The sequence below is a fragment of the Podarcis filfolensis genome (genome assembly GCF_964270895.1).
Source record: "Podarcis filfolensis genome assembly, chromosome: 12".
In the NCBI taxonomy this organism is placed as follows: Eukaryota; Metazoa; Chordata; class Lepidosauria; order Squamata; family Lacertidae; genus Podarcis; species Podarcis filfolensis.
In genome coordinates this window covers 26,484,770-26,507,932 of record NC_139614.1, presented here as the reverse complement: position 1 = coordinate 26,507,932, position 23,163 = coordinate 26,484,770, and the positions used below count along the sequence as shown (strand labels likewise).

Below are 23,163 nucleotides of genomic sequence, written 5' to 3'. Positions count from 1 at the left end.
GTTCATCTTTATCAGAACTGATAATCAAAGAAATGGCTGCAATGTGGCTGACAAAGGGAGTTTCCGTCAGGGATGAAAGTCAAATCAGGAAATAAATTGTGTGGGGGTGGGTTTTTTTAATATAAGTAAGCCACCCTGAAAATGAATATTATTATGGCACTGACTTCTGAGACATTCATTTCAGAAAAGTCTCAGAAAGCAAGCCTCTTATTTCCATTTCTGTGTGCTTTTACATGTTCTGCAATTTCCTGAGCACTGAGAATTTTCAAGGGCAGTGCTTACCTGAGCTGGCTTTTGGCTGATGGAATGACACTTTGGAGGGTAAGGCTATCAATAGCTACTTGCATGGCAGGATAAATAAATTCACACAGATACGGATATTTTGTTTAAGGTTTTTGGGCAAAAATTTGGCCACAACTTTATTGATTACAGGAATGAGAGAGGTATTGGCTTAGGCATTGGCAAGACTATATCTGACTCCTGCCCCCTTTGCAGGAAGTCTGTAAGGGTAAACCACCCAAAGGGAAATGGCTTCGGGGGAACCCGCCTGCATCTCCCCTGGTGTTCCCAGAGGCCTGGCATGGCCCTCACCCTTCAAGCGGATTTCGGACAGGAACCAGGCCCCGGCTTCCTTTAACGGAATACCCTTGAAAATGGAGGGGCAGGTGATGGCCGACCTCCCCTCCCCCATTCACCATAAGCCAATGCCTAACCGCCAAACTGCTCACTGGAAGGACAGATCCTGAAGCTGAGGCTCCAATACTTTGGCCACCTCATGAGAAGAGAAGACTCCCTGGAAAAGACCCTGATGTTGGGAAAGATGGAGGGCACAAGGAGAAGGGGATGACAGAGGACGAGATGGTTGGACCGTGTTCTCGAAGCTACCAGCATGAGTTTGACCAAACTGCAGGAGGCAGTGGAAGACAGGAGTGCCTGGCGTGCTCTGGTCCACGGGGTCATGAAGAGTCAGACACGACTAAATGACTAAACAACAACAACCGCCAACCTTACAAAGTTGTGACGATTGCTAAGAGGTAGGCAAAAACCAAGTGGCCCGTGCCAATTTGCCAAATGGAAAAAATTCCTACCCGGCCCCCGACTCAAGCCGGGCAACCAACCAAAGTCCAAAGCAAGGCCAAAGGATCTAAATTAAAGGGAGGGTGGGTGGGTGTTTGGAAGCACGAAGCAGGAGCCTGGCACAAGTCGCGCTGCCGCTTTTATACTTTCCCCCACTATCACCCTTGACTTGATTGGGCAATAGCTCTGGGTGATTGTGGTGCCACCCCAGCGTGAGGGCGATAGCTTCACCCACACCAGGGTGGGGGGAACCAGGTTGAGAGCCTGCCCGCAACCAGGACCATCTATTAAGATGATCCCATTAACCACACTATGTTCTCCTTCCACACCCTCCAGCCCTCACAGTCAGGTCCTGTTTGTAGGCACCCCACAGGCATGAGGTTGGCCACTGTAAGAGCAGGATGCTGGACTGGATGAGCCATTAGTCTGGAGCTCTTTTTGTATTCTTACGTAATATTGGGAACAAGTTGAGCATTAGTGGAAACAGACAGCACACAAGTGGTCCTACAAAGGAAGAAATCCACTGTCCCAAATCACACCAGTACCTCCAGATATTTTTAGCTAGCAGATCCTGGCTCAACTCTCACTTCTCTCAAACTTTATCCCCTTTGTCTCTATTCTTTTCACACAGAGCTCGAGCTCACTTCTTTCTAGGAAGTGTGCAAAAACTTGTGTCACCCCAGAGAAATCCCAATATCTCACCCAAAAGTGGACATTCGTGGACAATTACGGAACGTCCTGCCCCAGAACATTCTTCTGTACAACCCACATATTGTGATATAGCATAAAAACTGCCTTACTCACACTAACAATCATATAACAGTCATAGAATCATAGTTAGTACAGTTAGAAGGGACCCCGAGGATCAACTTGTTGAATCCCCTGCAATGCATCATTAAGGTATTACAACAGCCCATAGCTGACTGCTCAGTAACTCCACTCCAGCCTCAAAAACTGAGCAAAAAATTTACTGTATTTTCTGGTGTGTAAGACTACTTTTTAACCCAGGAAAATCTTCTCAAAAGTTGGGGGTCGTCTTATACGCCGGCTACAGCAGCAGCTCCTGCAGCAACTCCCCACCAAAGGATAAAAAGACAGCAAATTAAATCAGAGGACACCAAGCTCTCTAGATGAAGCAGAAATATGCTTGAAATTTGGCCCCAGAAGCCCCTGGCCACTGGGAAGTGGAGCGGATTTCTGAGCCAGACTGGAGAATGGTTTTTTAAATTTTTATTTGGTGTGCGTTGAAAGAGGGGTAGTCTTACACGGCGAGTACCGGTATATCCCAAACTCTGTATTTTAACTGGAAAAGTTGGGGGGTCGTCTTATACGCCCAGTTGTCTTATACACTGGAAAATACGGTACATGGAAAATGAGTCTGAAGTAGCAGACAGGAACAATCTCTTGTTGTCTTGCATAGATCATTTTATTTGCATGCCGCCTTTCCATAGTTAAAACCATGCTCAATGCAGCTTACAACACGAAAAACAATTACATAATTACAAACAACACAAGTAGTCATAATAAACTATAAATGAAACGTCAAAAAGCGCACAACCAAATTAATCACGTTCTGCGTAAATCTTAGTAACATCTAAAATAAATATGCACAAAACTAATATCGGTAACAGCAACAACCCCCTTCCCCACAAAAAGCCTCTAGACGTACCCCAGTGTTGCCCAGATACCATGACTGTCAAAACTATGATACTTTCTTTAGCATCTGCTCTCCATTTATACATATGTAATGGAACTGGAAGTCAATGGAATACATGTGTGTAAATGATAGCAGAACCAGGCCTCAAGTGTTTTCCTACAGTGTTGATGCCTTTCCAGATATTTTCATTTGCTTCCACAAATTATATAAATGTGTAGAGCTGAGATGCTCTCTCTCAGTGGGCATCTGCCTCTTGAAATGTGTTGTGGATCAATCAGTTCGGTGTAAGAATTTAAACAGATCTCTGAAAAAATATGGATTAAAAAAACAAAACCACACCCATCATAGATGCAGTACTGGTCATCTTCAAATTGCCTTGAGGTTTTCATGTTTAAATGTCTGATTCCCTCTTCTGTCTTGCAGACTCAAACTTTATTCATAGCTCCTTATTAAATATTATTTCCAAATCCTTGTTATTGAGTTTGCTAAATTCTTTTGCCCCTTCTACACACACACACACACACACACACACACACACACACACTTATTTCTTATTCATCTGACATTCAAAGGATTGCTTTTTTCTAACCACAGCAAACATTTAAAATCCAACCTTCTAAGCTCTTAACTTGACTGCACTTCAGTTTAATGGGAAAGCACACTTGCCGATTTGACCTCTGGTTGGATTCTGGTTGAGCGAAATAGGAAAGAGTTTCAAAGTAGACTTTCATACACAACCAGCTGCCAGTCTTTTTTCTAATTCACTGTGACTCATCCAGTCATCTATTCCCCCCCCCCATATTATTATTTTTTCACAGTTATGCTTATTTGGCTGGTTCCTAATTGGAACCCTTTAGCAGAGTCCTGTCCTTAACCACTTTGAGGATGTTGAATAAATATGTCGTTTATATTTTTAAAGGGTAAATTACGCATTTTAAAGGCAGAATCAGCAGGTTCTGGTCCGGGGGGGTATGGTATTTCATTGACTGTTAGCAGCAATCCTTGTGAAATATGTTAAGTCATAATACATAATACTGGTTTTCCAAAACATTGCAAATTCGAGTGAAAATTAAGTTCTCATCAATGTGCTATTTGTCATTTCAGATGTAAACCATGTGCAGCCAACATGGTGGCCTCCAGATGTCGCTGAACTACAACTCCCATCATCCCTGACCATTGCCCATGCTGACTGAGGCTCATGGGGGTTGGAGGGCTGCAGGCTCCCCACCCCTGTCACAGATTCTGTTACTTTTTGTGTGTTATCTTTTAAACTTATTTAACTGAGTTTTGCATTTTGTAAGTCATCCTGCCAGTCTGATTGAAGGGTAAGGTGTAAATCCCTACAATCAGGCAATTTATTAAATCTGCATGTGAATAAAATGGTAGTTCTGAAACAATAGGAACGCCCTTCCTTTGTGCTTAGATGATGCATGTGTGCGTATTGGGAGACATCATTTTAGAAGAAGTGATCCATCCCTTGTGAGAACAGGGAATGCCCCTTTTAGGATGGTGTCAGGGAACTGCCATCGGAACTAGAGGAGGAGGAGGCGAGGCTCCACAGCGATGCTGGAGAGGGGCCAAGCAGGGAGAGAGGCAGGTCTCCTGTTGGGGAAGAAAATCAGCGCAACACCAGGGATAGAGGGGGGCCAATGGGGGAAGCAGAGAGCAGGCTCCGGGACTAGACACCAGCGGGGAGAGCACAGGTCCTCCGCTACCCACGCCCTCCCTGCGCAGAAGACTTCCGCGCAGGGAGAGTAGGAGGAGACTGGGCGTCAAACAACTTTTATGTTGGAAAAGGTTTAAGAAACGCCCACTGACGGATTCTGCCAGCGACTGAACAGCCACGGAGTGGATGGCTGTCCAGTGAGAAATGGTTTAACCAGCCAACCTAGCCCAGAGCGGCGGCAACTTACGCACAAGCAACCCCTAAAGCCATCACAGATGGTGTTCTCCCAGTGCTATTCTTCTAGAAAAAGAGGTGCTGTTCTCCATGAACTTCACCCTTGTTCTCTTAGAATGGCAATGGTGCCCACCTGAGAGGTGCTGGAGCTAAGCTCCGGCTGGAAAAAAAATCCCTGGTGTTCTCCATTTTCACATTAGCTCATGGCAGTATATACCAGGACAGCATACCCCACAACTGTCCCATTTTAAGTGGAAAATCCCAGAATCACAGAAGCCATTCCTGGCTTCTGTTTACATCCTGGAACATCCAATTTTCTGGACCAGTGCTCTGGCACAAATCCTCGCGCCAGATCACCTAAACAAAAGACACTCACTCTGGCAATAATCATTAGGTTTGTGCCAAAACACATTCTGGATTCTTCTGACATGTCCCAGAGTGCCAATTGGGGGGACGAAAATATTGGAGAGCATGGGGCAGTGCTCTTGTAGAGCTTCCATTCAGTTCAATGGAGAATGTGCAGGGTAGATTGTTCTTTAAATATACCATAACTGCTTTCCTCCAACAGTTCTTGTTCTTAGTAAACTGATTGTGTTTGTTTTTCACAGTGATGGCTACCCAAATGAGTGTGCTTGACACATACTATCATTTTCTGAGAAATGAATTGCACCCAGAATTTATATACATTTCTTTACATCAGATACAGTGGTACCTCGGTTTTCGAACATCTCCGTTGACAAACATTTTGGAACTCAATGCTGTAAACCCAGAAGTAAATGCTTCCATTTTTGAATATGCCTTGGAAGTCAAACTTGCAAGGAGGCTTTCTGTTTGAGTTTTCCATACGTTTTGAGGCTTCTGTATTGAGTTTTCGGTTTTCGAATGTTTCAGAACTCAAACGATCTTCCAGAACAGATTATGTTTGAAAACCAAGGTACCACGGTATAGGGAACTTCCAGAGGTCTCCATGTATTCCAAAGGGCCTTCTCTGGCCCACATATTTTCCTCCTAGTCTTCCCTTGTCTGATACCCGCCCCTTCAGCTGTTAGGTTTGGGGGAAAATCTTTCCATTTACACCAGTGGGATGGGTGGATACGTATGAATGGATATGTGCATGTGAGAGTGGGTGTATGGAGTGCCCTTCCTATTTCTGTTTTGGTCCCACCTACTTTTTGGCTTTAGCCCCACCCATAACCTGTAAGTAGCCCCCAGAAGGTTAGACATGAATGAATATGATCCTGGGGCTGAAGAAGGTTCTCCAGTCTTGCTTTTCATTGATGCTTTCTCTACTTGTTCCTCCAGAATAAGTCATTGGCAGACCGTCACTAGTCAACCACCAGCCCTCCATTTTATTCAACACTGAGTTGCTTTAGAGACGGTGTATGTACTTTTGTAACCCCAGAAAATCTTTAATAAAAAACAATTTTTAAAAAATCCCCACTGAAGAGGACATTCTTGTTTTTCAGCTAACCACTACTATTATGTCATTGACCACATGCCATTCAGCATTATCCATTTCCTTCTGTGAAGAAGCTCTTTTGCTAATTCCCTCCCCAAGGACCAGTCTCCTCTCTGAAATACATTGCAGAAAGCGGTAACCCACAAGAAACCTCAGTGAAGTCGCAGGTATTTGGAAGTCTTCCCATCGGAAAACCATTTGAATATTGGAGTTGGCAGATTTGCACTTGTTTGGGTTATTTTTATTGCTTTGCTGTGAGTTGCTTTGAACATTTGGTTGGAAAGGTGGGATATACAATAACCTCAATTACTGGGGAATCTTAGTTACTGGGGAACAGATACAGCAGTTGAGCATACGCTTTGTATGCAAATGAGCCCATCGCATCCTCCATTACGGTTGAAAATGAGCCCCATCTGAAAACAGAGATCTACCATTAGCCAGTAAAGACAATATTGAGCTAAATGGACTTAAGATCTAACTTGGTATAGTGCAGCTCCCTTAGCCTTGGGACATACGAAGTAACAACAAAGGGAAGCATGGAAGCCCTCCAACCATATGCAGAAGTTTATCTCACCACTGAATAACCATAGCCAATTCCTTACATCTGACATTAGGAAAGAATACTTCCATGTTGGAAAGCATAAGTTCCAGGCAGGTATAAACTTTGGCATTTCTCTTTAAAAAGAAAGGGGGGGATCATCCCTGGGAGCTGGGTTGCAAAACCCAGGTCATAGAATGATCAAGAGAAATAGGATCCCAAACCTGCCATGATCTGAGAGGTGGCAACTGGGGATTTAACATTTGTCCCACCACCTTACTCTGGTCAAAGTAGAGCTGCAAGGAGGTAACCCATATCAGTTGGTCATCTAATATCATTTGAGCCTTATAAAAGCTTCTGCGTCAAAATTCTTCACTGATCTGAGCAATCAAGAGACCTGATCTCCAGACTCGTCTTTGCCCTTCTGCGCCACGCAGAAGCCAGGTTTGGTGCTCAGTGAAGGACTACGGTATATTTTGGCAATTCATCAAATGCCTGCAAACGAGGGTCATATAAACAGCCAAGCATTACAGCTGCATTTGTGATGTCATTTTGGTACCAAGCATCCTTATCAGAAGCGGTGGCATGCGGTGGAATTTTTCACAGGGGAACATATAAAATGGCTTCTGATAAAATAGCTGATGCCACACAAGTAAGGAAATGTGATTTTCTGCTGCTGCTGTCTGTTTAAAATCCGGTTACAGTTAGCTTCATGGGAGTCAAAATACTACAACTCTCATCATCCCTAGCCATTAGCTAAGCTGGCTGGAGTTTATGGAAGGCACCACAATGGCTGCCTCCAGAATAACAGAACCATTCTGCCCTGCGCTCCTGGAACAATCCAGTCACATATATCCATTAAGCATGATATTCATTCTTATAAAACCATGATGCATGGCAGCTGTGAGGCTACTGGCGAAACTAAAGCAACGCTGATGCAACTGGCTAGCTGGCACTCCCAGTGCAATGCCTCAAGAGTGTTTGCAGGCAGGTCCTATATAGACTTACTGGCTTTTGCAGCCTCTTATAGCACTGGGTCATAAGATAACACTATTGTTTTGAGCTCAGCTGTCTGAGCATTTAAAAAGCAACGACACAACAGGACGTAACCTCAGAATGAGCCCAATAGACATGTCTGCACAATTTGCTCTGAGCAGCATCTGGAGTGACAGAACACACTTTGTGAGCAGAACTGAAAAGGGAAAAGCTAACACTCCTCCACCATCTGACCTTGCCCTGGAGCGAAAATAAAAATCTCCTTAGGTTCTACTCAATGTCACCCACAAGGTTTAGACAAACAATTCCCGAGTAATTCTAGGGGAAAGGCAAATTAATACTGAGAAAAATGGTTTTCCTTTCCTTTCCTCTCTCTCTCTCTCTCTCTCTCTCTCTCTCTCTCTCTCTCTCTCTCTGGATCAGCAACCATTATTGTGATTTTAGTGCTGTCGCCATCTCCAGCCATTGGGATAAACTTTGCATCTCTACTGATTCTCAAGATGTTTTGAAAAGTGTGGCAGAATTGCTTTCGGTTCTGCTGTTCATCTAGCTACCTGCAGTGGCGTAGCGTGGGTTGTCAGCACCCGGGGCAAGGCAAGTAATTTGCGCCCCCTAACCCGTGGATTTGCGCCCCCTAACCCATGGATTTGCCCTAACCCCAGATGTTGCGCCCGGTGCGGCCCGCCCCCCCTGCACCCCCCACGCTACGCCACTGGCTACCTGCAAGCATTGAGAGAAAGCAAGAACTGGGAACTAGATAAATTAAAACCCTTCCTCTAGTTCTGTATAGATTAGAAAGTTCTGGCTTTCTGAAAACCACTCATCAAGCTTCCTCTAGGCTATTTGCTACCAATTCCATTCGCAGATGGGGTGATGAACTGGATAAGCCAGTTGCATGTTACAAAATGGCAAGCTTCATCTTCCTAGATGCTTGTCTGAAAGAATTCTTAGGAAGGTGACTTAAGCACAAATGCTTGAGCACAATTTTGCAGTATTGTGTGTGCTGTGTGCTGGCATCTATCATTCTCAAAAGACAATGGAGTGCGCCTGTGGGGGCGAAGTCAAACTGTGTTGTTTTGCTCCATTAGCAGCACTGAAATGACCTCTCTGGGGTACAAGACTGGGCAGTGTATATAGAGGTCTTGGGCGGACAACAAGACCCTCCCTCTCAGCCTCCCTGATGTGGTCCAAAGGAAATCAGAGCAATACATTTGGGACCAGCTTGGCTGCAGGAGTTGCCGGAAGGAGGCATACAAGATGCTAGCCAACTATAATAGGGACTCTACCCCATAGGTATGTCAGGTTTGCTCCTTAGCCTTTTCTTCTCCTGAGGAGCAGCTGATTTGCATACAGAAGGTCCCAGGTTCACAGGAATCTCCAGTTAAAAGCATCTCAGGTACCAGAGCTGTGAAAGAGCACCTCACCTGAGACGATGGAGACCCATTGGCAGTAAGAGTAGGAAGTTCTGGGCTAGATGCATCCATGATCTGATTCATTATAAAGCAGCTTGATGTGTGTTTATGAAAGCTGAAACCCAACTTATCCATGCAGGAAGGAAGCAAAGACATTTGCTGAGGTTAGAACCTTTTGGCAACAGAGCTACTACATTTGCTGTGGTGTGTGTGTGTGTGTGTGTGTGTGTGTGTGTGTGTGTACTATAACAATCCCAACCCTTTTAGAATCACATCCTGGATGATGTCCACTCTGCAGTAGCTCAGCATGTTCTATTAACACTTCAGAAAAGATAATGTTTCTTAAGAGATAATGTTGCTTAGGAGAGCCTCTTGAAAGCCGAGTCTTGTGAAAGCTTATTCTGTTTGACACTGGTAAAAGGCAAAAGCCCCAGTTAAAGTGAAGTGACAGCTGTTTACATAAGCAGACCCTGGTTACTTTAATTATTCCTTTTTGGCAGGCTAGTAAAAGTTTAATCTTCCCTAAATCCTACAGTAATGTCTGCTTGCTGGAGGGTTTCATTGCCCTGGGAAAATGAAAGAAGACTTCCTCAAGTACCTATCTTGAAATCAACTAAGTTCTGCGGGAAAACGAAAAGGAACTAATGTGAAATGACCGAAGGCCACGTGAAGTGAACATGGGTGAAATGGGCCAAAGCACAGGAGGCAAGTGGTTACTGAGGGAGGGGCTTAACCATGTGTATTCAGTAGGAAAAACATGACACCCAACTTGGGATAGAAATGGCCACAAATCTATTGATTACAGATGTAAGTCAGATTTGGCATAGGCCTTGGGTATGTAGCCTGAATCAGCCGGCACGTTTGCTGGCTGATAACTCCATTAAGATTGATCCTGGTGACAGGATACCCCACCACCACTATTGACGAACGTTCACAGGGTTCCTCATTCAGGCACTGATTAGATCCAGATCTACTTAGCTTCAGCAAGGTCGGGGATTTATGTGCCTTCGAGCCATACTCTTGGGACACCACAACGAGGTGCCATTCTGTTGATTTCAATTGGCACTGAGTGCAACTGGCTTTGTCGACATCCAACCCAATACAGTGGTACCTCAGGTTACATACGCTTCAGGTTACAGACTCCGCTAACCCAGAAATAGTGCTTCAGGTTAAGAACTTTGCTTCAGGATGAGAACAAAAATCGTGCTCTGGCGGCGTGGCGGCAGCAGGAGGCCCCATTAGCTAAAGTGGTGCTTCAGGTTAAGAACAGATTCAGGTTAAGTACGGACCTCCGGAATGAATTAAGTACTTAACCTGAGGTACCACTGTATACTTAACTTTGACCAGTTATTCTGAAAAGGTTCCCTATAGGAATCATAGTTAATATTGGGGAGATCATGCTGTGCGAATGAATGACGCTCCCCTCAGTTGCTTTATTTTGTGTAAAGGCTGAAAGTGGTGTAGCAATGCAAAACATATGCAAGATATTTATGCAGTATTTCACCCTTTTAAAAAGTGGCTTCCCACTCCCCACTCCCTCTCCTAGTGGAAGGTCTACCGGAGCTATTCAGAATGGCAGTTTGCATTAATGCATATTTCAGAGAGTGATAGTAATAGAATCTCTCACAGCTGAATGGTACTACTGATTGATATTCAGTGTTGCATGATAAATGTGCATGGAGGCTTATGTGTTGATGTGAAACCCTGGCAAATCATGTGGGAAGTGGAGACACTGAATGTCAAGATACAAGGCAACATAGCAGCCAGCAACAGCTGTTGAGAAGAAAATACTCTTTGGCCTGTATCTGGACTGTGATAATGCAGGCTACGTAGAAAGAAAATAGTTTTGCTGATGAGTTAGCCTTTAAAAATAAGCATGCCTACTTTTAATTTTGGGTTGCAATTTGTTTAGGAATCAAGGGCAGGCTTTTGTAAAAGGTTGAAATTGCGATATTTTTCAGGCAACCTTTAATTTGCTATGTTTTCAAGTTTCGGGGTACACAAACCAGCTGGGGATGGCAGTGTGTGAGATCATAGTTTGCCAATCCCAAATAAATCATGGTTAGAGAACTAGGTTGGATTTGGTAAACATATGAGCATGCCATCTGTACATCACACACACACAGAGAGAGGGAGAACACACGGAGAAAATGCATTACTAAAAAAGGTGGACCAAAAAGGGCTCCAACCTACATAAAAATGCATGTGCATGTGAATAAGGGCATATTGGCACTTTTTGTGGTCCCCTCTGTTTTCCTGCTCATAAATGTGGCTGCCATTTTGTGCTATGTCACCCTCAAAGCAGCCATTTTGTGACTGGTACTCAAACTTCCAAATGTGCCTACTGTCCCCTAAAGATTGGCGACCCCTGGTCTATCTGACAATTTAGGAAGCATTTGGTGCTGAGTAAAAACTTCATTTGCTTATGAGCCAAGGGCTTTTTAAAAAGGAAAAGAATTACTTTATTCAGGCTTACAAAGTTAAAAAAAAGAATTACTGGTATATTTCCTAAATAACTAGGGGGTTCAAGGATATAGAACTGCAGATATAGATGCTGGAATATGAAAAATATATACAATTTCTCTCATTAGACTTCAAGGCCTGAGCTTTTCCTAAAATAAGGAAACATCCTTCTGAACCTTTTACATAGCTCTGATTTTGATGCATGCTAATGTACATAGTTTCTTCCAGGGGTGGTAAAACTGTGGCCTGGCATATGTTGTTGGAACAGAACTCCCCTCATGCCTGACAATCAGCCATGAAGGCTACAGCTGACAGGAGCAGGAGTCCAACAACCCCTGGAAAGCCACCGGTTCCCTATCCCTGAGTCTGCATCATGGATGCAACCACTTTACTAATACAAGGTAATATCTGTCCATCTGCCTTTCTACCCAGTTACACAAATATCAAAAATACTCTGTGCTCTAATCCATGGAATGGAGACAGCAAACATTCCAAAGTTAAGCCCCATCTGATGAAGAGAGTCATTGGTCACAGTCCAGATGAAGCTGAGCACTTTGAAGTCCAGCTGATTTCAAAGAGAGAAGTCTAAGCATCTGCTTAACTCGCTCTCTTAGAAGTGCGCAACACAGCAAGCCTATCCTGATTAGCTGGCTTCTCCGTCTTCCTTGGTTAGAACTGCATGGATCCATACAATCAGAAAAAATATCTATGCCAGCATAGCAAAAGCCTTTACCAGTGGGAAGTTGTGGCTGGGGAAATCCCACCAGTGCGAGGAGCAAAAACTCAGTGAACCGAAGATGTGGCAAGGAAAAAGCAGAATTCACAAGACCCCCTTTCTCCCAGCCCAGATGATGGCATTGTCATGGCTGCAAAGAGATGTCCAAATGTAAAACATGGGATGAAGGCCATTGTTCATAGCTCAGTGGTAGAGCATGTGCTCTGCATGTTCCTCAGCATCTCCAGGGAGGATGAGGAAAGGCCCCTGTTTGAAACCCTGGAAAGTCACTGCCAGCCCATGTAGACAAAGTTGGGCTAGATAGATCAATGATCTGGCTCAGTATAAAGCAGCTTCTGACATCCACATTTTCCTAAACAAATGTGTAGTGCTATCTGACTTTGTTTTTTTTTCTCCTGCTTTGGTCTCTCCAGCTGGAATGGAGTTATGAACTCAATAACAGGGTGGCCATATAATAGTAAAGATGCGGTAGGAAACATTCTTTTGGCAACAAGCTAAGGGGAAGTGACACACTGTATGAATCAGTCATGAGTCATTAAGAGAGTTCTCCTCTGAGTTCTCCAGGTTTGTTTGTAGTGATTTGCGTTTTTAAGGCTTTAAGCTAAACAACTGTTGGGGGCCCAGGAGCATATTTGGAAATTTAAGAAACTTTTTTTGTGTGGGGGGGTACAAAATAATACAGATTTCACAGGAAAATAGTGGTTGCCCTCAGACCACCACTGCCACAAACAATAGTGAAAACGCAGAAACTCCAAGCCGAATGAAACACAGACCAAAAGAAAAAAGAGAAGAAGCAGCAGGTAGCACAAAACCAAAAATACCTGGTAAAAAATGGGAGCGGTCGGAGCCTTAGTGTGTGCCAAGGGTTTTGTTTAGAGCATCATGTGGTGCATGTTGCAAACTTTAGCTCTGAATCATCAACAGAGACAGTGTTTTGCTATTTCATCTCCAAACCAATTTTTGCCTCCCCACAGCAATTACTGCTTTTATATAGCAGTTAGAAGTAGTGTGAAATCTGAGTGTACTTCGCAGGTGAAGCCCACAGGTTCTCTGAGACCTTTGTTTTAATATAACACAATTACGGTCACAGTTTTTTTTCCCCCCTGGGATGAAACCTCCTTCTTTGTTTTTTCAAGAAACGGCTGGATCTTGTCACAATGGTTTAGGTACGAGATATTGTGTCAGACATTACCTAGTTAGTAGAGTCTGCTTACTCATGAGAAGCAATTGCTTGAGGGGTCTGTGACTAATTTCTGACATTATATGGTGTGCTGAAGCACCAAACCGAAAGGCTGGATATGGAGGGGAATAATAGGAAGAAACAAAATGACAAAAAGTCAAGTGGCACATTCCTCACAGCAACCCTCGGAGGTACAATGGTACCTCGGGTTATGTACTTAATTCATTCCGGAGGTCCGTTCTTAACCTGAAACTGTACTTAACCTGAAGCACCACTTTAGCTAATGGGGCCTCCCGCTGCCGCCGCGCCGCCGCGCAATATCTGTTCTCATGCTGAAGCAAAGTTCTTAACCCGAGGTACTATTTCTGGGTTAGCGGAGTCTGTAACCTGAAGCATCTGTAACCTGAAGCGTATGTAACCCGAGGTACCACTGTACTTTGGACTGATACATAATGATTGTCCAAGATCAGCCAGTGAGCTTTTTGGCCCAATGGTGATTTAAATCTGATTTTTCTACAGAGAAATTCTTCACTTGGCCACCACACTCGCCTAGCTCCCTATAGCAGAATGATCTAATGTACAGTGGTACCTTGGGTTACAGACCCTTCGGGTTACAAACTCCGCTAACCAGGAAGTGGTTGCTCCAGGTTAAGAACTTTGCCCCAGGATAAGAACGGAAATCGCGTGCCAGTGGCACAGCAGCAGCAGAAGCCCCCATTAGCGAAAGCACGCCTCAGGTTAAGAACCATTTCAGGTTAAGAATGGACCTCTGGAACGAATTAAGTTCTTAACCCGAGGAACCACTGCATTTTAATTTAACCAATACCAAGTTCCCCTTTTGATGTTTCCATCAACTTGTGAAACACTATCTCATACAAGTTCCTTCCTGGTATTTCACAACATATTTCAGTGCTTCTGCTTATTTTGCTATGGAGCAAGAAGAATAACAATACTATCTTTTTTTTTAAAGGACTGGGGATTTGGAATTATATAGGGAAAGGAAACTTCTTCAAGAACAGGCACTTCTTCTTTCTCACAGATGTCAGCAGCAGATGGAAGACATCATGCTTTTATTTAGCCATCTGCATCATTGTGCTCCATTGGAAGCAGTCAGGGCCAGCCCAAGACATTTTTCTGCCTGAGGTGAAGGACAAGATGGCGCCTTCCCTCATTCCATGTATAAAGCCAACCGGACTGGTAGTTGACATTTACTCTATCACCAGTGTCAAAATAAAACTCAACTACTAATCTAGTCAGCTTCTGTATGGGGATACCATCTTGCCCTTGCCTCAGGCAGCAAAATTGCTTGGACTGGTCCTGCCTAATAGTGGCATCAATCCCGTCAACAGTTGTTTAGTGGGAAGCTTTTTGTTGCTTGCAAAAGTTGAAGGATTTCCTTTTGTACATTGTCATGTAGGTTAAGAAACGCAGTCCTAAGCAGTTTGACTTGGAAGTAAGTTCCACTAAAAAACACGAGGCGGGGGGCAAAAACTAGATGTGGTCCTAGCACAAGTGACAACCCACCATCCAGTTCCCTCTCTTCCTGTAAAAGTTAGCTCCTGGGATGCACAATGTTGGCCTTTGCTTCCCTCATCCCGCTAGACATTATGGGCTGTTCTAGGAAGATAAGGAGAAACATCACAAAGCGTGTTCTCACTAACAGAGAGCACGTGTTGCGGTTGGGGAGCAGGCCACCATCATGACTAGGCGAATTTGGGAACCCAAGTAGAAAAAGGGTTAATTGAGTCGCTGGGGAGTTTTGGGTGTTGCAAAATTGGAGGAGGGGTTTAGAGTCTATAAATGGAGGAGCTAGACTAGGGACTCCCTCTTGGCCGTTTTGCATCGGATCAAGGAGCATTCCTGAGACGGTTGTATTTGTGCCTTATTCAAATTCCTATTTGTTATTTGCTGGCCTTACTTTCTGATTTTGTTCAACCCCTATTGGAATTTTCTTTCTGTTTGGGATCGTTTTCTCTTAATTTTCAGGGTCTGGGCCGTGGGTGGGGACCCCCCCCCCCTGCCGTGGGAGGCCTCCTTCCCGGCTCCGTGAAGCCCCGTGCGTCGGGGTAGCGGGGCCGTGGTCGGGCAACCCCCTCCCCCTCCCGCTCCTTCCTTGCTGCCTTTGCGCTCCGCTGCCGGGAGCCCCGGCTCCAATAGCCTTCGCCTGCGGTTCCGGGGCCGCGGAGCGCGGCTAGCGCCTTCCCACCCCCACCCCCTTACCCTCGCGCCAATTAGGCCCGTGCCCGGCCTCGTTTGCTCCGCGGCGCCGCGATTCGCGGTCGCGGAGCGCGGCCGGGCGTCCCCTCCCTGCCGCACCCCCCCCGCCATCGCGCTTCTCTGCCGGGAGCCTGCGCCCATCCCCCGATCGCTCCGCGGCTTCGCGGCTGCGGAGCGCGGCCAGGCGCCCCTTCCTTTCCTACCCTCCCGGGTCGCTGGGGGACTTACCTGCATCCCTCCGGCTCCTGGGTGGTCGCGGCCTACGTCGCGCTCCCGCTGCGTCTGTGGAAAGTAGAAAAATAAAATTAAATAAATAAATAAAAGAAAATAAAGGGATCGGCGTTTTAGCGGCTGCCCGGCTGGTGCCTGCCTGAGGTCCCTGGGGATCGGGGTAGAAGTGTGGGCCCCGCGGGTGGGCTCCTCGAGGCCCGCGTGGGCCTCCAGGGCCTTGGGCCTTGGGCCTCAAATTTGCGGACTCACCAGCGCCCTCCATCTTGTGGGAACGTGGAGAGCTGGTGAGTGTTCCTAGCTAACAGAGCTGTTGGCCCCCTAGTGGCCGTGTGCAGTCACTGCAGTTGCCTGCTCCTGAGCTCCCCTAGTGGCTTAACTGGTACTGCAGCTTCCCCCTGTTTAAGGGTCTGATTACAGTGCCACCTGCTGGTTGTTCCTGAATTACACCACTGCATATTGTTGCCGTGCAAGTTGATTTCTTTTCTTGCAGGTTCATTTTGATTGGGATTAACCAATATCCTGAGAGGCTGATCACGCCTTCCTTTTACTGGCTAGCTGGTTGGTAAAAGCATACGATAAAAGTTGCGCATTAGAGATTTTCTTCATTTAGCCATTTAATTTGTTTTGGATTCACTGAAGCCAATTACTGTGAGTGCTAATTGAGTTTGGCTGAGGGCGTTACTGCTTTACAGGCTATTTACTTTCGGAATTGAGGCAGCGGGACCTTGCGTGAAACGTGTTTGCTTGGTTACTGGTCTGTTTTTCCGACATTGCATAGTTTTATTATAATTGTTACTGCTTGTACTCACTGTTCATCTGCTTGTTTACATAGCAGGTATGGCCCCAAAGAAGGACTCAGCTCGCCCTGGTCCATCTTCCACCGCAAAACGGCCTATCAGGGGCCCATCTCAGGCGCTGCGCTCTCCCGCTCCAAGACGGCCTGAAGGGCGGGTGCAGTCCCTGGTGTCGAGCATGGCCGGCGATCCAGCTGCTTTATCCCGCTTTGCGGCTAATCTGGACGGTTTTTTACAGCAGTGTGCCAGTCAGCCGTCTACGTCATCTGGGCCGCCTCTTCCTTTGAGATCGTCGTCACCGGTTTTATCCTCATCTGACGAGGAAGAGAGTGGGGAATTATTGCTGGGGGGTGGGGGAGCTGATACCCAGCTAACCCAGCCCCAACACTTACCTGCTACCCGTGGCCGGGCAAGGAGGTCTCGGGGTTCTTCCCGGAGAGCTCCGGGGAGGGGTGCACCGTCAACGCATTCTTCCCAACAGGGGAGGATGGCGCCGCCTACGAGGGAGGCGGCTTCTGTCCCCAGTACCTCACGTGTGGTCTCTTCCTCGGCGGTCTTAGGTCCCCCTCGGCCGGATCATGAGTCCGAATCTTCTGTGGAGGACAGCTTGCCGGTTCCGGCCAGGAAGTCGTCGGGCGGGAAGCGTCGCCGCAGGAGATCTTCCCGGAAACATGCAAAACGCAGGAGGGACGACTCCTCTACTTCTTATACTGGTACGTCTTCCTCTAGTTCGGAGGATGAGGCAGGTAACACGATGGAACTTTATTGGGGCTTTGGCGAGTCGGCATCGGGGCTTCCTAAGTGGGCATGGGAGCGCCGGTCCAACTCGCACCGGGCTAGGTATGGTATCGTTCAGGAATGTTTGGATGGAGTTTTGGTGCCAGACGTTAAAGTTTCCACCAATTCTGCCAGAGACGTTATTCCCGGTTTGCACCTGGCATCAAAGATTCGCTCTAGGATTTTAGATGGGCGTTACGTGGACATGTTTAAACTAGCCCCGCCTTCCGAGGACCAAGAGAAGAGTAGCTCTTCCAAAAAGCGCCATGGGGTCTCCAACGCAGACAGGACCTTCGAACTCTGGCTCGATTGCTTTCAGGTCTTTGCAGGTGTGGTAATGGCTGCTTACCCTCGGAGGTCGCTTCATTTAATGGTCTATTTGTCCATTGTTCGCTCTGCGTTCTCCAGAGCCGGTGAGAAAGCCGCGATAAAATACGATGAGGCTTTCCGGCGCCGTGCGGCGAAAATTCCTTCTGCGCGTTGGGATCGGAAAGATCTTGACGTATGGACCACCCACGTGGCCCCACTTATCGATAAAAAGGCACCCGAACAACCGAAGCCTAAGTCGGGGGTGTCAAAAGCTGGTCGGCGCCTGTTTTGTTGGGATTTCAATAAAGGCTCTTGCAATAGACAGGGGTGCAAATTTGCTCACGCCTGTGAAAAGTGCAATGGTTCGCATCCCACTTCCTCATGTTTCGCAGGTCGGCGGCCCTTTCGTGGGGGAAAAGGGGGCTCTCAGCAGCCCCCCAAGCCTACCCCCCCCACCGCCACTGCCGGAATTGGAAAATAGCTCGCTGACCTCTCTAGCTTATACTCCGGTTCGCTCGAGCGTTTTGCAAACTTGGTTGCGGTCGTACCCCAACGGGGATGCTGCAAAATATTTGGGTGAAGGGTTTATGCATGGCTTTAGGATTCCGGTAGCCAAATCTCCCGTGGCAAGGAATCCCGCCAACCAGAAGTCAGTTCGCGAGCTGCCTCAGGTTGCTCGCAAGAAAATTGCAAAGGAGGTGGCCATGCGGAGGATGGCCGGTCCATTTGACACCCCTCCTTTTCAGCATCTACATGTATCCCCTCTAGGTATTGTGCCAAAGAAGGCTCCGGGGGAATTTCGTTTGATTCATAACTTGTCACACCCCGTGGGTACGTCGGTCAACGACGTTATCCCTCCCGACCTCTGTTCGGTCAAGTACGCATCTCTTGATCAGGCGATCAAGATGATTCGGAGTTTTGGCTATTCTGCGTTGTTGGCAAAATGCGATATCGAGTCTGCATTTCGCCTTTTGCCGATACACCCAGAAGATTTTTGGTTACTGGGTTTTCAGTTTGAGGGCAGGTATTATTTTGATAAGGCCATGCCGATGGGATGTTCGATTGCTTGTGCCGCTTTCGAATCTTTCAGTACCTTCTTGGAGTGGGCTCTGAAGGAAAAAACAGGTCTGCATGGGGTCACTCATTATTTGGATGATTTTTTACTGGCCTCGGCCCCTGATACCGGCGATTGCTCGGTGCTCTTGCGTGCATTCGCGGATCTTACACAGGAGTTGGGGGTCCCCTTAGCCGCAGATAAGACCGAGGGCCCTTCGACTCGGCTTACTTATCTGGGTATCCTTCTGGATACTGTAGCTCAAACTTCTAGCTTACCTAGTGATAAGCTGGAAAAATTGAGAAGGGTGATAGAGGACCTACTACCAATGAGGAAGGTGTCCCTTCGGCAGCTTCAATCGCTGTTGGGACATTTGAATTTTGCCTGTAGAGTGGTGGCGCCGGGGCGCCCCTTTTGCTCTCGACTGGCTCGTCTCACCTCTGGGTTGAAAGCACCGCACCATCGGGTGCGTCTTTCTAGTCAGGTGAAGGCCGACCTTTCCATTTGGTTGGAATTCCTGGAGGAATTCAATGGGGTGTCATTATGGCAAGATACGTTGAACTTGCGTAATGACTTTCAAGTGCAGTCTGATGCTGCTGGTTCCCTTGGCTTTGGGCTGTATTGGAAGGGTCGTTGGTGTGCTGAACGTTGGCCGAAGGAATGGCAAGGGGGTGAGATTACGCGGGACCTAACCTTTCTCGAGTTTTTTCCCATTGCAGTGGCAGTGCATTTGTGGGTCGAGGAGTTCAGGAACCGTCGTGTCTGCTTCTGGACCGATAATCAGGCGGTGGTGACAGTGTTGGCCAAGCTGTCGTCACGCTCCCCCCGGGTGTCGGCCTTATTGCGGGTTTTTGTGTTACATTGCTTACGCTGTAATATAGTTTTTTCAGCACGCTTTATCCCCGGGGTGTCTAACGAAATTGCTGATGCTCTGTCCCGTTTTCAGATGGAGCGGTTCAGACACCTGGTTCCAGAGGCTCGGATACGTCCGGAATGTTTCCCGGAACATCTTTGGAGCCTTGGCAGCAATTAGTTTTACAGGGAGTAGCGGCATCGGTCTCCCCTTCTACCCTACGTTCTTACACTAAAGTGTGGGGTGATTTCGTAAAATTTATGCAGCAAAATGCCTGTGAATTCAAAGGGGCTTCGCCCACTTCTTCCCAGGTGTTAAGCTACCTGGCACATCTATTTCAATTGGGCAGGGCAGCTAAGACAATTAGGATACATGCTGCCGCAATAGCATTTTTCTGCAAGGTATTCTTTGACAAGGATCCCTGTGCGAAGTTCATTGTTCGCAAAGCATTGGAGGGATGGAGTCGTCTTTGTCCCCCCCGGCCTCCAAATCGACAACCCATATCTTTTGATATGTTGGAAAAAATGCGCAGGAAGCTGCGGGTGGTCTGTTGGACGGCGTATGAGGCTCGCCTGTTTTCGGCCGCCTTTTCGATTGCCTTTTTTGGTGCCCTAAGGGTGGGTGAAATAGTGGTCGAAGATCATAAGGATGGCCGTACTCGTGGCCTTCTGATGCAGGATGTGCAGCTGTCTCCTGTGGAACTTCGGATCACAATTAGACACTCAAAAACTGATCAAAGAGGCAGGGGGGCCCTAATTCGGCTCCCGGCCACGGGGGAAGCAGGTCCTTGCCCCGTGAAGGATGTCAGGAGGTACCTGTCTATCCGCACCCCGGGGGATGGTCCGCTACTTAGGCATGTGGATGGTTCCCCCCTTTCAAGACAGCAGTTTGCGAAAGTCATGCGTAAAGCAATCGTGGCGGGTGGCGGCAGGGCAACTCAATTTGCCCCACACTCATTCAGGATTGGGGCTGCCACCACAGCGGCGCATTGGGGCTTGTCGGCGGCTAGAATACAGGATTTGGGCCGCTGGAAGTCTGAAGTGTTCAAATCTTATATTCGTTGATGGGGTCTTACGATGTTTTGTTTGTTCATATTAGGTTTAGCGGCGGTCCGAGTATGGATGGTGGGACACAGCATCGTCCACTGGGCTGGTGTCGCAGCAAAGCAGCTGGGAATGGGTCCTGGTCTCGGCCTTCCTCGACATATTCAGTTGTCTTGGATATCCAGAAGGGGAATGCGCTGGTCGGAGCTCCTGCCTCGGATTCGGAGGCGGTTGCTATGGGATGAACCCCCGTCGGCCATTGTGGTGCAGCTGGGTGAGAACGACCTGGTTTCTATGAACTGTTTTTCCCTGCGTGCTACCATTCTATCGGATTTGGAGACGCTGCAGGCTATGATGCCTGACGGAAAAATCTTTTGGTCGAGGCTCCTACAACGGCGCGCTTGGAGGGGCAGTCGTTGCCCAGCCGCCATTGAGAGGGCCAGGAGCCGTGTCAATTCAGCAGTGACGAGGAAGGTCTGGGAGTTGGGCGGGGATGTGATTTTTCATCCTGAGATTTCCTCCCAGAGGCCATCATTATTCAGGGATGATGGAGTGCACCTTTCAGCTTCGGGTAATGAGGCTTGGTTAGGTGCGGTGGTGGCCAAGCTGAGGTCTTGGCTGGGGCTGTGAGTGGTTTGGCGGCGAGCCGTGGGCTCCATGGCGGTTAGGCATTGGTTAATTGGTGATTGGAGGGGTAAGGTGCCTATCCCTCCAAAATGATGCGAATGGGAATTCCGTTAAAGGAATCCAGGGGGCTTGCCACCTTTTCGTCCTTGTCCGCGGAGCCGGACTTGGGCCAGGCAAGACCCCAACGGGACATGAGGGTGAGAGGTGTTGGACTGTATTTACCCAGCCTCATTTCTCCCCAATATTTGTCTCCCCACGCTGGCTTCCGGTGGTGTCCGGAAGGGCCAGCGCTGTCCTTGGGGGGCAAGGACAGATAGTCATAACCAATGCCTAAGCAACCACTCACATTTTCTGTATTTAAATAAAGTTGTGGCCAAAATTATGCCAAAAACCTTAAACAAAAATTAACGTGTCATGTGTGAATTTTTGGGGGGTGACACTGCGGAACTCAACACGCAAAGCGTGTTCTCACTAACAGAGAGCACGTGTTGCGGTTGGGGAGCAGGCCACCATCATGACTAGGCGAATTTGGGAACCCAAGTAGAAAAAGGGTTAATTGAGTCGCTGGGGAGTTTTGGGTGTTGCAAAATTGGAGGAGGGGTTTAGAGTCTATAAATGGAGGAGCTAGACTAGGGACTCCCTCTTGGCCGTTTTGCATCGGATCACCCGCCCCCCCTCCCTTTTATAGGGTGGTTCTTGGGTTCGTTTGACCTTGCTATGCCTGTCAAGGGGTCGTTCGCCTTTGAGCGGGGGCCTGGTAGGAATTTTGCCATTTGGCTGATTGGCTGTTGCCATTTGGTTTTTGCCTACTGCGTAGCAAATCGTCACAACTTGTAAGGTTGGCGGTTAGGCATTGGTTAATTGGTGATTGGAGGGGTAAGGTGCCTATCCCTCCAAAATGATGCGAATGGGAATTCCGTTAAAGGAATCCAGGGGGCTTGCCACCTTTTCGTCCTTGTCCGCGGAGCCGGACTTGGGCCAGGCAAGACCCCAACGGGACATGAGGGTGAGAGGTGTTGGACTGTATTTACCCAGCCTCATTTCTCCCCAATATTTGTCTCCCCACGCTGGCTTCCGGTGGTGTCCGGAAGGGCCAGCGCTGTCCTTGGGGGGCAAGGACAGATAGTCATAACCAATGCCTAAGCAACCACTCACATTTTCTGTATTTAAATAAAGTTGTGGCCAAAATTATGCCAAAAACCTTAAACAAAAATTAACGTGTCATGTGTGAATTTTTGGGGGGTGACACTGCGGAACTCAACACGCAACATGATTTTCAGGAACTAAATGTTGTGGGAAGGAGAGGGGGAACCTGGATGAAAGACTGCAGTTTTTGGCAAACTCACATTTGGCATCACCTCCACTTCTGTTCTTCCTTCCAAATAAAAATGTTTAGGCCTGCAGAACTCTTCTTATTCTGGAAACATTTTTGCTTTTCAGCCAGCAGCTTTACCCTGGCCTTCACTTTTTTCCTTGGCACACTCTTGCCTTCAGTTATCATTGGTTGTTACGGATGGTGATCATGTGCTGTGATTTCAGGAAAAAGGTTAACTTTGTTTGCAAATGAGAGATAACAGAAAAGCCAATATTTTCTGTGCAGACGGAAATTGTGATTCACTAGAAATGAAACAGCAGTTCTGTTACGATGAGAGCCATGTTGAAATGCATGCTCTGTTATTTACAGATATTCAGGTTCTAAACCAGTAAATGCTATGGACTCAGTTTTATTAAGTTTAGGTGGGAATTACTGTAGACCTATCCATGTGTAACTTGTATGTAGAGCATATCCATTTTGGCAGCTAAGTGGGGCTCCATATCCATTGCACAAACCTCTGTTTAC

At 47.1% G+C, this 23,163-nt stretch overlaps 2 long non-coding RNA genes across 2 annotated transcripts in view; one reads left to right on the top strand and one right to left on the bottom strand.

Moving 5' to 3' along the window:
- LOC310745881 overlaps positions 1-22,782 on the bottom strand; it is a 33,673-nt gene extending 10,891 nt beyond the window's left edge. The window contains exons 1-2 of the long non-coding RNA XR_014540422.1: positions 22,670-22,782; positions 14,943-15,035 (exon numbers count right to left, since the gene is read on the bottom strand). This is a non-coding gene — a long non-coding RNA (uncharacterized lncRNA). The remainder of the gene's footprint in view (positions 1-14,942; positions 15,036-22,669) is intronic.
- On the top strand, positions 17,195-22,536 carry LOC310745865. Its single transcript, XR_014540404.1, has 2 exons — positions 17,195-17,373; positions 20,752-22,536. It is a non-coding gene; the product is annotated as an uncharacterized lncRNA (long non-coding RNA).
- Positions 22,783-23,163: the final 381 nt, after the last annotated feature.